Here is a 12846-nt window from a genome sequence, read left to right on the forward strand (position 1 = left end):
CTGGAAAACCCATAGGAATCAATGGGAAAAAAATACTACAAACAATAAGAAAATTTAATAAAGTAAAAGGCTAAAATTAACATACAAAGATCATCAGCATTCATATATATAAGCAAAAAAAAAAAAACAAAATGTAAAAAAAGATCCAATTAAAATAACAAAAAATACACAAAATCTTGAGGAATTTTAAAATTTATTTGTGGAAATCTTTAATTCTCCTGAAAGATACAACATACTCTTGGATATGAAGACCCAACATCATCAAGAGGTCTGTTTCCCCGTAATTAATTTATATATTTAACTCGATACAATAAAATATTTTAAGAATAAACAATAAAGAGTAACCAGGAAACCCCTGAGAAAAAGATGATCAATGGGGTGAGGCTAACCCCATTTATTATAACAATAAAGCCTCTACAATTAAAAACATGGTAGAGCATGCAAACAGACATACAATGAAAATAGAAAAACCTTAGATAGACCCACTGCATATGAAAATCTAGTAAATGATAATGACAGCATCAAATCAATGAGAAAAAATGACCTACTTTTTAATAAGTGTTAAAACAGCTGAATTGACTTATTTATAAAAGATAAAACTGGAGCCATACATCACACCATACCCCAGGAAAATTTAAAAAGGTGAAGAAATGTAAAAGTAAAAAAATAAAACTAAACAAGTACCAAAGAAAAAGTGGATGGATTCCCTTCTATTTGTAACTTGGTAATATGAAAGACCTTCCTTCCTATGATTCAAAATCCAGAAGCAAAAAGGGGAAAGATTGATGAATCTTATTTTGATAAAAACAGAAAACTATTGCATGGAAAAGACAGAGAGAGAGAGAGAGAGAGAGAGAGGCAAACATTGTAAAAGATAAAGTAAAAAAAAAAAAAAAGTTTCCAACTAATGGCAAGAAAAATTGGGGGAAATGTTTAAATGGACAAAAGTGATTACTAATGTCCCATCTAGCACAGCCTTCTAGGTTATCTGTGCCTTTCGCTGTCTTTGGGCTATTTTACAACTAACTCCATAAACTGAAGGAAATTGATGTGTTATTCTTGTCTTTAGAAATGCAAACATTTTGACCTATGAAGTGCAATTGATTTTTACACCTTGGGGATACTGACCAGTTATCTGCCTATTACCAATCTATTTCAGCATTCCCAAATGCCAATATGGTTTTTTGCCACTGCCTTTGAAACAGTTAGAACATCTTACTGATTACCTCATTAATTAATAAGTTAAATAGAATCTTTGGCATGCATTAATTTTATATTTGTATGAGAGTCATGAATTTATCTTTCTTTGAAAATTACCTTTTAATACTTTTGGAGGTTTCACCAAGATGCCCAGCAGATTCACTTGACAGAGCCAGGAAATTGCATCACCAGACAATTGCACCTTCTGGGCTACTTAAGCTTAGGCACATCTTTTCTTGGCTCCTGGAAGTAAAAGTCAAGTGGCAATATACGCTTAACTTTACTGACTCTGTTTCTCTGTTGTTTTTTTCCCCTCTCTATAGATTGTATGTTTTGGCTTGGTTTCTAGTTACTGTATGGCCAATAAGTTATTACCCCTGTGTGGTAGCAATGACTAAGATTTTGGTTTTATGGTTTGACCATTTATTTGGTGATACCTCTACATGGATGACAGAGATCTCTTGGGTAAAAGATAAAAGACACTCTGCTTTGTTCATCTTTTACAAAAAATTTGTCTACTGTGAGCTCAAATCGCTCAAGAACTGCATAACCACCAAGAACAGGTCTTTGATATCTGGACCGATAAAGGTTTTTTTAAAAATTAAATCTCTGTAACTTGTGTCTTTTTTTTTTTTTTTTTTTTTTTTTTTTTTTTTTTTTTTTTGCTTTTTCAGTTGTTTATTCTATTACAGTTGTCCCATTATTCTCCCTTTTGCCCTCCTCCACCCAGCCCACCCCTCTAGCCCACCGAAATTTCCCATGGGTCATTCATACATGTTCTTTGACTAGTCCCTTCCCCTCCTTCTACCATTCCCCCTCTCCCCCCACCTCCCCTCCTTCAGCTATCAGTCTGTTCCATATTTCCATGTTTCTGGTTTTATTTTTCTCATTAGTTTATTTTGTTCATTAGATTCCAGTTGTAAGTGAGATCATATGGTATTTGTCTTTCCCCAACTGGCTTATTTCACTTAGCATAATAGTCTCCAATTCCTTCCATGCTGTCATGAACGGTACTTCCTTCTTTCTTTCTTCTGTGTAGTGTTCCTCTGTGTAAATGTACCACCGTTTTTTAATCTACTCATCTACTGACGGGCACTAGGGCTGTTCCAACACTTAGTTATTGTAAATAGCACTGCTTATGAACATAAGGGTGCATACATTCTTTTTACAACTCCTTTCTCTTAACCTGTGGGTGAAATTACAGAAACAAAGCTATAACACTCTGTATCAGTTATTCAGAAAGCCTTTTACCTCTCATTGTGTGCTAAATCAGACAATTTATCTCCAGGAGGTATTAATCATTTAGATTTTAAAGTCTCTAGTTAAAAGAACTCTGTTCAGACTGGTTACTGGTTTAAAAAAGTACATATATAAGTGAAATATTTGTAAAATTCACAAAAAAGCAAAAAAAAATGACTAATACTTTAAATATGTTAGACTTTTAATAAATAGTCATCTTACAGAAATTAACACAGAAACATTTTAAAAATCCAAGTTCACATAACTAAAGTACAAGTTTAGCAAATAAGTCTAGTTTGAAAACTTGGGTTTATAAAAATAGCTATTTATTCTTATTCTTTTTTACTGAACTTTTTTTTTTTTTGGCTTGGGTTTGTTTTTCCTATATGCATACAGGTTTACTGATTGAATAGGTTAACATTATCATACATATTTAAAATGATTAAAATGTAAATTTGTGCTCAACTAAGTTGAATCATTATTCTGACAAACTTTTTATTTCAACATGTATTGAAGATAATGTCCAAGATCTTTAGGTAACTTAAAGCCTTGACATTAAATTAAGTAATGGATAATCTTAGGAGATTGACTGCTAAGCATAATTAATTTTATATATTTTGCTTCTTATTTTTATATGCTATAGAAAGGCTACAGTTTGGGATGTGCAGTGAGAATGTTCATATTTGCCTCTTTCAGGAGGTATAAATGGGATGTTTGCTTTTGTAGAAAGCTGTATTATGTATGATCATGAGTTTTGCTAGTCTGATCAAATGTTTGTGTACAACAGACATATAGCAATGTTTATCTCAGTGTTTCAATGTTAAATATAAATTAACTATTTAGTTTTTTAATATTTTATTGACTATGCCAGTACAGTTATCTCAATTTTTCCTCCTTTGCCCCTCCTCCACCCGCTGCCCAAACTCCCTCAAGCAATGCCCACACCATTGTTCATGTCCATGGGTCATGTGTAAGTTCTTTGGCTACTCCATTTCCTGTACAGTACTTTACATCCCCATGGCTATTCTGTAACTACCTATTTGTAATTCTTAAATCCCCTCATCTCTTCACCCATCCCCTCACAACACCCTCCCACCCGGCAACCATCAAAACACTCCCTGTATTCATGATTCTATCTCTGTTCTTCTTGTTCGCTTAGTTTTTTAGATTCAATTGTTGATAGGTATGTATTTTTACCAATATCGTCGTCGGCAGCCGTCCGTCTCGAGAGACGATGGTGTAGCTTCTTAAGAGTCTATCTGCACCGCCGAGAATGGCTGTGCAGTCCGACTCGGGAGTGACATGGTATCTGTCTCCTCCCGTGTTGAATCGACATCTTGTGATGACGCTGAAGCTACAGAGCCTGGGCAGGGTAATATGGAGGGTCTGCTGTTGCCCATGCAGCAGACCCCCCCTCTCTTCGCAGCTGAAGGGTCCAAGGGAAAGACGGAGTCAATACAGCTTGGCTTCAGGTGCGCCGCAGGAGTTGCCGGTGTTGACTACAACGTCAAACCGCCTTAGGGCCTCCGGCTCCGGATTTTCTGTCGGGGTTTACTCCCTTAGCCTTTCCCCTGAAGAGGTATGCCGCAAGGCAGCGGAGGTTTTTTGGAGTCAGAGTTTTCCTTCTCTGATGTACCCTGACTGGAAGATCAAACCAGCGACACTTAGCTCGCAGGCCGACGCTCAATCCACTGAGCTAAACCAGCCAGGGCAATTTTACCAATATATTGTTCATAGTTTTGACCTTCTTTTTCTTAAAAAAGTCCCTTTAATATTTCATATAGTAATGGTTTGGTGATGATGAGCTCCTTTAGCTGTTCTTGTCTGGGAAGCTCTATATCTGTCACTAGATTCTAAAGGGTATGTTTGCTGGGTACAGCAATCTTGGCTGTAGGTCCCCACTATTCATGACTTTGAATATTTCTTGCCAATCCCTTTAGCCTTTAACGTTTCTTTTGAGAAATCAGCTGACGGTCTTATGGGAAATCCCCAGTAGGTAACTAACTTGATTTTTCTTGCTGCTTTTAAGATTCTTTCTTTATCTTTAACCTTTGACATTTTACTTATGATGTACCTTGGTGTGGTCCTCTTTTCATCCATCTTGTTTGGGACTCTCTGTGCTTGCTGTACTTGCATGTCTTATTTCCTTCACCAAATCAGGGAAGTTTTTTCTCATTATTTTTTCCAGTAACTTCCAATTTCTTGCTCTTTCTCTTCTCCTTCTGGCACCCCTATGATGAGAATGTTGGAAAGCTTGAAGTTGTCCTAAGAGGCTACTTACATTATCCTAATTTTTTCGGACTTTTTTCTTCCCATTGTTCTGATTGGTTGTTTTTTGCTTCCTCATGTTCCAAATCATTGATAGGATTCTCAGTTTCATCCACTCTACTGTTGATTCACTGTAAATTGCTCTTTTTTTCAATTAGTGTATCCTGCTTTCTGACTGAATCTTTCTTATGCTGTTGAGGTCCCCACTAAGTTCCTTGAGCATCCTAATAACTAGTATTTTCAACTCTGCATCTAATGGATTGTTATCTCCATTTTGTTTAGTTCTTTTTCTGCTGTTTTGTTCTGTTCTTTCATTTGAGCCACATTTCTTTGTTTCCTCACTTTGGCAGCCTCCCTGAGTTTGTTTCTATGTATTAGGTAGAGCTGCTCTGACTTCCTGTCTTGGTAATGTGGCCTAATGTAGTAGGTGTCCTGTAGGGTTCAGTGGCACGGCCTCCCCTATCATCCAAGCTGGGTACTCGAGGTGCATGCTTTGTGTGGGCTGAGTATACCCTCCTGTTGTAGTTGAGCCTTGACTTCTGTTGACAGGTCAATGGGAGGGATTTACCCAGGCCAGTCAGCTGCAAAGGTTGGCAGTGACCACTGACCAGCAACCTCCACCCTCTGTGGAGGATCAGCTGTGCAGGGCAGGTTGGTGGTGCTCCAACGTGATCTGGGGCTGTCCTTTGGGTGTACAGGCCCTGGGGTTTCCTGGGTGGTGCAAGCCAAAGTGAGCCCTCACCTTGTTTTGCCCAGGGCCATCCTGCCTGAGCTATAAAGTATTCTCAGATAACTGCTCCTTGTGCTGGGCTTGGAGAATCCCAGGCAGAGTCAAGCTGTGAATCTAGACTGTTTGCTGCTCGTGCCAGGCCTGGGGCCACCTAGCAAGAGGTATGGGGGATGGGGGCTCACTGAGGCTGTCTGTTGCTTATTTGAGAGGTTTAGGAAGTTGTGAAGCATGAGCCAATACCAGCCATTCATATGTAAAAGTAGCTTGGGAGGGCTCATAAGTTGGGTGGGCTGGTCTCTGGGGATCTCCTGGGTGGGGCAAACAGTGTTAGCCAAGTTGATGAAGTCTCTGATATGGCATTTGCCTGCTGGCTCTGTGGCTCTGTGGGGGTACCAGGGGTTCAGAAAAGGTACAATGGCCACTGCCCACCTTTCTGTCTGGGAGAAAGCTGTCCTCTAGCTCTCATCTTCATGCCAGACACTTCAGTTCCTCCCTGTATGCCACCAGTGCCTTTCAAGCTGCTTATCCTAGTGCTGGAGCACAGAGCAAACAAGTCTGAATAAGTCTGAATAAGTCCGAATAAGTCCATGAGTGGGTTCTTCAAGAGGAACTGCTTGGGATTCCAGAAGTTTCTTCCACCGACTCAATCACCCCTGGTTTTTTCGGTCAGAAGTTATGGGGGCTTATCTTCCTGGCACTGGAACCCTAAGCTGGGAGGCTGGTTGTAGGGCTGTGACTCCTCACTCACAAGATATCCCTCCCTATTTTTTATCCACCACACATGGATGTGGGACCAGCCCATTCCGCATCTCTGCCCCAACTACCAGTCTGGTGGATGTGGTTTCTTTAATTCCATAGTTGTCAGACTTCCATTCAATTCGATTTCTTATGGTTCTGAGTGATGGCTGCTCTCTCTCTCTATTTTTTTAAATGACTTATTTATTTGTCTGTTTATTTATTATATTTTTAGAGAGAGGGGAAAGGAGAAAGCGAGGGAGAGAAACATCACTGTGTGGTTGCCTCTCCCTCGTGCCCCCAACTGGGGACCTGATGTGAACCTAGTCATGTTCCCTGACTGGGAATCGAACAAGCGACACTTGGCTCGCAGGCCAATGCTCAATCCACTGAGCCACAGCAGCCAGGGCTTGGTTGCTCTATATTTTAGTTGTAACTTGGATGTGGTTGTATGGGGAGGCAAACTGTGTTTACCTATGCTGCCAGTCAGACCAAAAGTCTAAATGAGTTCTTTAGTTAAACGTTTAAATTAGGTCCATTTCTCCATCCCAAAGGATGTTGGTGTTAAGGAGAATACAATTACCATGTCTCCCGGTGCTCTGACAAAACCTCAGATGTGTGGCCTTCTGGACAAGCATGTGCGATTTCATATTGTTGGAGTCATCCTTGTATCCCTGGGGGTTGTGGCTTCCTGTAAATTTGGTGTGGCTGAACAAGGAGAGAAGGCATATGCAGATTTCTATAGAAATTATGATTCCAAGGAGGATTTTCAGGAAATGAGGAAGGCTGGTATCTTTCAGAGTGCAAAGTGATCTTGGTATGTAAAGAATTTCTTTGGGTTGAATTTCATGGAAGTTTGTCACTGACCTGTGTTCCTAAACTATGAAACATGAGTATCTGGGCTAAGGAATAAGTTCTCTTGATAAATAAACAATTAAGAAATTTTTTAAATGTTTAATCATTACCAGTGGTTAAAATTATATTAGAAAAAATAGTGACAGAGAAAGACAATTGTGTGTGTGCTATTGTTTTTCAAGGAAAAGAGTTTTGTCCTAAAGCAGTCATTCTAATTTTGGGTGGGGGGGGGGGGTCGTTTTTATACTCTCAAAATTTATTAAGAACTCAAAAAAGCTTTTTGTTCATGTGGATCATAACTATCAATATTTACATTTAAATATTAAAACTGAGAATTAAAAATATTGATTGATTTGAAAACAACAATATTATCTTAAAATACTTCAATCTCACAGATCCCTAAGAAAAAGCCAGTAATCTAAAGTAACCCGTAATTTCAGAACACAAAAGAAAACCTTGTAGGAGAAAACATGGAAAATGAATTATATCTGCCTTGGTTTATAATACCTAAGTCTGAAAGTAAGCTATGAAATAAATGTTAAGAATGTAGCAATACTTGCTCAGTTTGTTGGACTTGCTTTTGCTTCTTTGATTTACTGGTTAATGACTTGCCTATAACACAAAAGGTTGTTTTTTACCTTCTGTGTTCTATCTGCCTAGATAATAGCAAGTCTGTTTTGCCAGAATAATTTTCTGTGCTTCATATGTACTTCATTATATTCTTGATTATTTAATAAACAAACAAGAAAAGGTTTCCTGTCACTTATGAAAGAACTAAGGTTCTTTAAACTCAAGCTATCTATGTTCATTTTAAAATGCTTCATTTTCACTTTGATTAAATAGGTAACCAAGTATTGCTCCTTAGGTAGCCTCTGACATAAAACAAAACTTTCAAAATACCTTTTACATATAAAACTGTCTCTCAGATTTCCCTGAGGAGCCCGGAAAAGCACAGTTATTTATCCTTTCAGCATACAAATAGAGAAATGCTAGAAATAATTAGGTTTGTTTGATGTGTCACTGCAGTAAAACTTGCACTGAAGAGCTGTCAAATTAGAAGATGCTTCCCAAAGAGGACACTGAGCTGAGGGAGTGGGTATCTTCTCTTCTGTAGCTTTTAACCCAGAGATCATGAACTCAAGTTGCTATAGGAGCCAGGCAGCCAAGAGGTTGTGGGAACAGGAATGCAGATACCCTTTGAAGGGCTATCCTTGCTAAAAGAAGCTAAAAATGTAGACTTATGTGATATGTCCTGTTTTTTAAATATTGTGAAGCTAAGGAAAACATACACAATTAGGTCAATGAGCTGATTTCTAACACTATGCCAAATGATTCAGTAAACATCAGCTTGGGCTTCTAACCTATATAAAAAATTAGAAGACACTCAGCCTTCCTATGTTAAATTTGTATACATAAAAAATGTTATAATGCAAACATTTCTAAAATTGTCCTATTTATATGAAGTCCCTGAAAATTTATTAAGTTATGGGACGTCCCTTGCTAGTCATAATTATGTTTTAACTAGTCTAAACCTTTAAGTAATAATGTACTATACCTGACAAAATTTTACTTTCCTCCACTCTAATATTACTAGTTAAAATAATAAATTAAAGATAGCCATTAAGTCTCTATCATCATATAGTTTTTTAATACTCTGATGCTTATCTGAAAGCTCCACTTTTAAAAGCTGCAAATCAGAGTTTGTGTCTTCAACAATGAGGGTCCATTTTGGGGCCTCATGGCACTTCAAACAAAAACTTGTACATAAATGTTCAAAGTATCATATTCACAACAGCCAAAAGTAAAAACAAACCAAATGTCCATCATCTGATGAAAGGATGAACAAAAAGTGGAATATCTATTCAATGGAATATTATTCAGCCATAAAAAGAAGTATTGACATATGCTACAATATAGAATTGCAAAAACATATGCTAAAGTGAAAGAAGCCAGACATCAAAACTTACATATTGCATCTTTCTATCTAAAAAAATATCCAGAGACAGAGAGCAAATTAGCGGTTGCCAGGAGCTGGAAGAAGAGAATGGGAAATGACTGCTTAATGAGAGTCAAAGAGAACTGCTAAAACCACAATCCTCCCTCCCAGAGTGATTCTGTGCATGCCAAGATTGCACCTTCTGAAGAGCAACAGCAGAGTCTTCACACTGTGAGGGAAATACACTTGATGAACATAGTCCAGCCAAGCCACTAAACAAACAAACACTAACAGCAAGCCCCAGAGGATGGTGGAGTGGTGGGAATCAATATCAAGAGTTGCTACAATGGATTATTTAAAATGTTATTTTCAACAACAACAAAATATGAGATATAAAACAAGAGATTGTGACTTATACACAGGAAACGAAACAGGCCTTGTGAAAGGGCCCAGATGCTAGGTCTTACAAAGATTTCAAAGTACTATGCTCATAATACCAAAGAGAACCATGCTTAAAGAAGTAAAGGAAGATATAATGGCAATGTCTAATAAAATATACATTAAAATAAAATATAAAATTGATGAAGAATTAGAAATTATAAAGAACAGACGAAAATTTTGGAGTTGAAAAGTAACAAAAATTAGAGTGATTAGAAAATCTCAAGAAAAGACGTTAATTGCCAGAGGAAACAGACTACTTAAAGGTAGACTAATGGAGACAATGCAATCCAAAGAACGGATTTAAAAATGATAAAAATGAATACAATCTCAGAAAAATGTAGACACCATTAAGCACACCACATACACATGACGGAAGTAAAGAAGAGGAAGAAGCAGGAAAAATATTTGAAGAAATAATGACTAAAGTTTCCCAAGTTTGATGAAAATCATTATGTAAACATCTAAGATGATCAACAAACTCCAAGAAGTATAAATACAAAGAGTTCATACCCAGGCACCTCACAGTAAAAATAATGGAAGACAAAAAGAAAATCTTGAAAGCAGAAAGGGAAAACCACTTAACATACAAGAGACTACCAATAAGTTAACAACTGACTTCTCATTAGAAACAGTGGAGGCCAAAAGGCAGTGGGATGGCATATTTCAACGTGCTACAAAAAAATGTCAACCAAGAGCCTTATACCCATCAAAACTATCTTTCAAAGAATGAAGGTGAAATAAAGACATTCCCAGATTAAAAAAAAAACTGAATTAGTTAATAGCAGAACAACAATACGAGAAATACTAATGGAAGTTCAATAGGATCAAAAGAATAAGCCCAGATGGTGGTATGAATACATACAAGACACACAAAAGAGTACCTGTAAGGTTAACTATGAAACGCAAAGGTAATTATTAACACAACATAAATGCACCTTTCTTCTTTTAACTAATTTAAAAAGTAATTGCATAAAACAATACATACATAATTCTATGGTGGGCAAAACATACAGAAATGTAATATATTTCACAATAACAGAACAAAAGAGGTGTGTGGGAGCAAAGCTATACAGGAATAAGAAAATGATATGAGGACTACCGGCCAAGATGGAGGCGTAGACAGACACGCTGCGTCTCCCTCCACAACTAAGAAGGAATACAACTACCTCAAAACTAGAAACAACCAGAAGTTCCAGAAAATCAAACTACATGGAAGTCCAGCAAACAAAGATATAAAAAAGAAATACTCATCCAGACAGGTAGGAGGGGCAGAGCCGGGGCAGAGAGGACATGGTGTGGTGGCGGCAGTGGTGACAGCAAAGGCGGAACAGGGGAAACCACAGTTACACGTTTTAAAAAGTCAGAGGGACACCTGGGGAGTGTTCCCAGCTCCTCACTGGACCTCGCAGCTCACGGTCCCAGCACCAGGGAAAATCAAGCCTCATTGCTTCTGACTGTGCAGACCAGTGGGGGTTGGGGTGGAGGTAGAAACTGCCGGTCTCAGTAGAGTCTGCTTGTTTAAAGGGCCCCCACAGTCTGAGAATGTCCGCAGACCCACCCACTCTGGGAACGATGGCCAGGGCAGCAGCTAGGGAGGCGCCAGTCCAGTGAGGAAGTGGGAGAGGTGCCTGGAAAAGGGGCAAGTGCTGGGCTGGCAGCATTGTTCACTCTCAGACCCCTCCCCCACATACAGCGCCACAATGTAATGAAACAGGTCGCCCTGTACTGACAAATCTCTAAGGCTCCGCCCCTTACACGTAACAGGAGCGACAGCTCTACCTGGGTCTTGGAGGCAAACAAACACAGGACCCTGTCAGAATGAGGAGACAGAGAAGTGTGGCCCAAAAGGGGAAACGGATCAAGGTTCCAGTGGGAGAATTAAACGACGAGAAGATAGCCAACCTAACAGATGAAAATTCAAAACATTGGTGATAAAGATGCTCACAGGCTTGACAGATATGCTTGAGTATGGCAAACGCATAAGAGAAGAAGTGAAGGCTATGCTAAGTGAAACGAAGGAAAAGCCACACAAAACCAATGGTGAAGGGAAGGAAACCTGGGTTCAAATCAATGATTTGCAACATAAGTAAGAAAAAAACAGTCAACCAGTGCAGAATGAGGAAGGAAGAATTGAAAAAAAATGAGGAAAACTTCCCAAATTTTGTGAAGGAGATTGACATACAGGTCCGGGAAGCACGGAGAGTCCTGGGCAAGCTGGACCCAGAGGGAACCACACCAGGATGCATCATAACTGAGATGCCAAAGGTGAAAGATAAAGACAAGAGTCCTGGGAGCAGCAAGAGAGAGGCGGAGAGTTGCCTACAAGGGGGTGCCTATAGGACTATCAGCCGATTTCTCAGAGGACACTTCGCAGGCAGGAAGGGACCGGCAAGCAGTATTCAATGTGATGAAAGACAACCTGCAACCAGGATTACTCTATCCAGCAAGGCTATCATTTGGAATGGAAGGGCAGATGAAGTGCTTCCCAGACAAGGTGAAGCTAGAGGAGCTCATCACCAAGCCATTATTATATGAAATGTCAAAGGGACTTACTTAAGAAAAAGAAGATCAAAACTATAAACACTAAAATGACAACAAACTCTCAACTATCAACAACTGAATATAAAAAATAAAAACAAAATCCAACTAAGAAAACCAGAATAGGAACAGTATCATAGGTATAGGGATCATTTGGAGGGTTATCATCTGGGAGGGGGAAAGGGGAGAAATGGGGAAATGGTGCAGGGACTAAGAAGCATAATCGGTTGGTACAAAATAGACAGGGGGACATTAATAATATAGGAAAGGGTGAAGCCAAAGAACTTATATGCACGACCCATGGATATGAACTAAGGGGGGTGGGATTGCTGAATGGAAGTGGGGTACTGGACAGAGGGGAGCAAACGGAAAAAAATTGGGACTACCATAACAACATAATCAATAAAATATATATTAAAAAAAAAGAAAATGATATGAGATGACAACTAAAAACTCAGCAACAAATGAAGAGAAATAGAAATAGTAATTAAAGTTAACACAACAAACTATAAATGTATACTTGCTCCCATCTCAGCTTCCTTCAAAGTCAAAAAGTTATATAAAGTAACAATTATAACAATGTATTGTTGGGTTTGTAACATATACAGATGTGAGACATATAATAGGGGAAAACGGAATAGGACTATATAGGAGTAATATTTCTATATTTCAATAAAATGAAGTTAGAATAAATTTGAATTTAATGAGAGCAACCACTAAGAAACAACTTTTTAAAATATGCTGAAAAAACTAAGTAATTAAAATGTCACACTAGAAAATATTCACTTAATGAAAAATAGTAAAAAAGGAATAGAGGACCAAAAAAGAAATGAGACCTATAGAAAATAAAATAATAAAAATGACAGACATAAATCCAACTATATAAATAATGTTAAATATAAAT

General features: G+C 38.2%; 1 protein-coding gene and 1 pseudogene across 1 annotated transcript in view; one reads left to right on the forward strand and one right to left on the reverse strand.

Annotated features, from left to right (window-relative positions):
• The window catches only part of EXOC6 (exocyst complex component 6), a 170666-nt gene that overhangs the window by 140883 nt on the left and 16937 nt on the right, over positions 1–12846 (reverse strand). The window lies entirely within an intron of this gene.
• On the forward strand, positions 6757–7033 carry LOC150009969 (cytochrome c oxidase subunit 6C pseudogene; annotated as a pseudogene).

Source organism: Furipterus horrens, unplaced genomic scaffold (assembly GCF_987537825.1).
Source record: "Furipterus horrens unplaced genomic scaffold, mFurHor1.1.pri manual_scaffold_5, whole genome shotgun sequence".
NCBI classification, from domain to species: Eukaryota; Metazoa; Chordata; class Mammalia; order Chiroptera; family Furipteridae; genus Furipterus; species Furipterus horrens.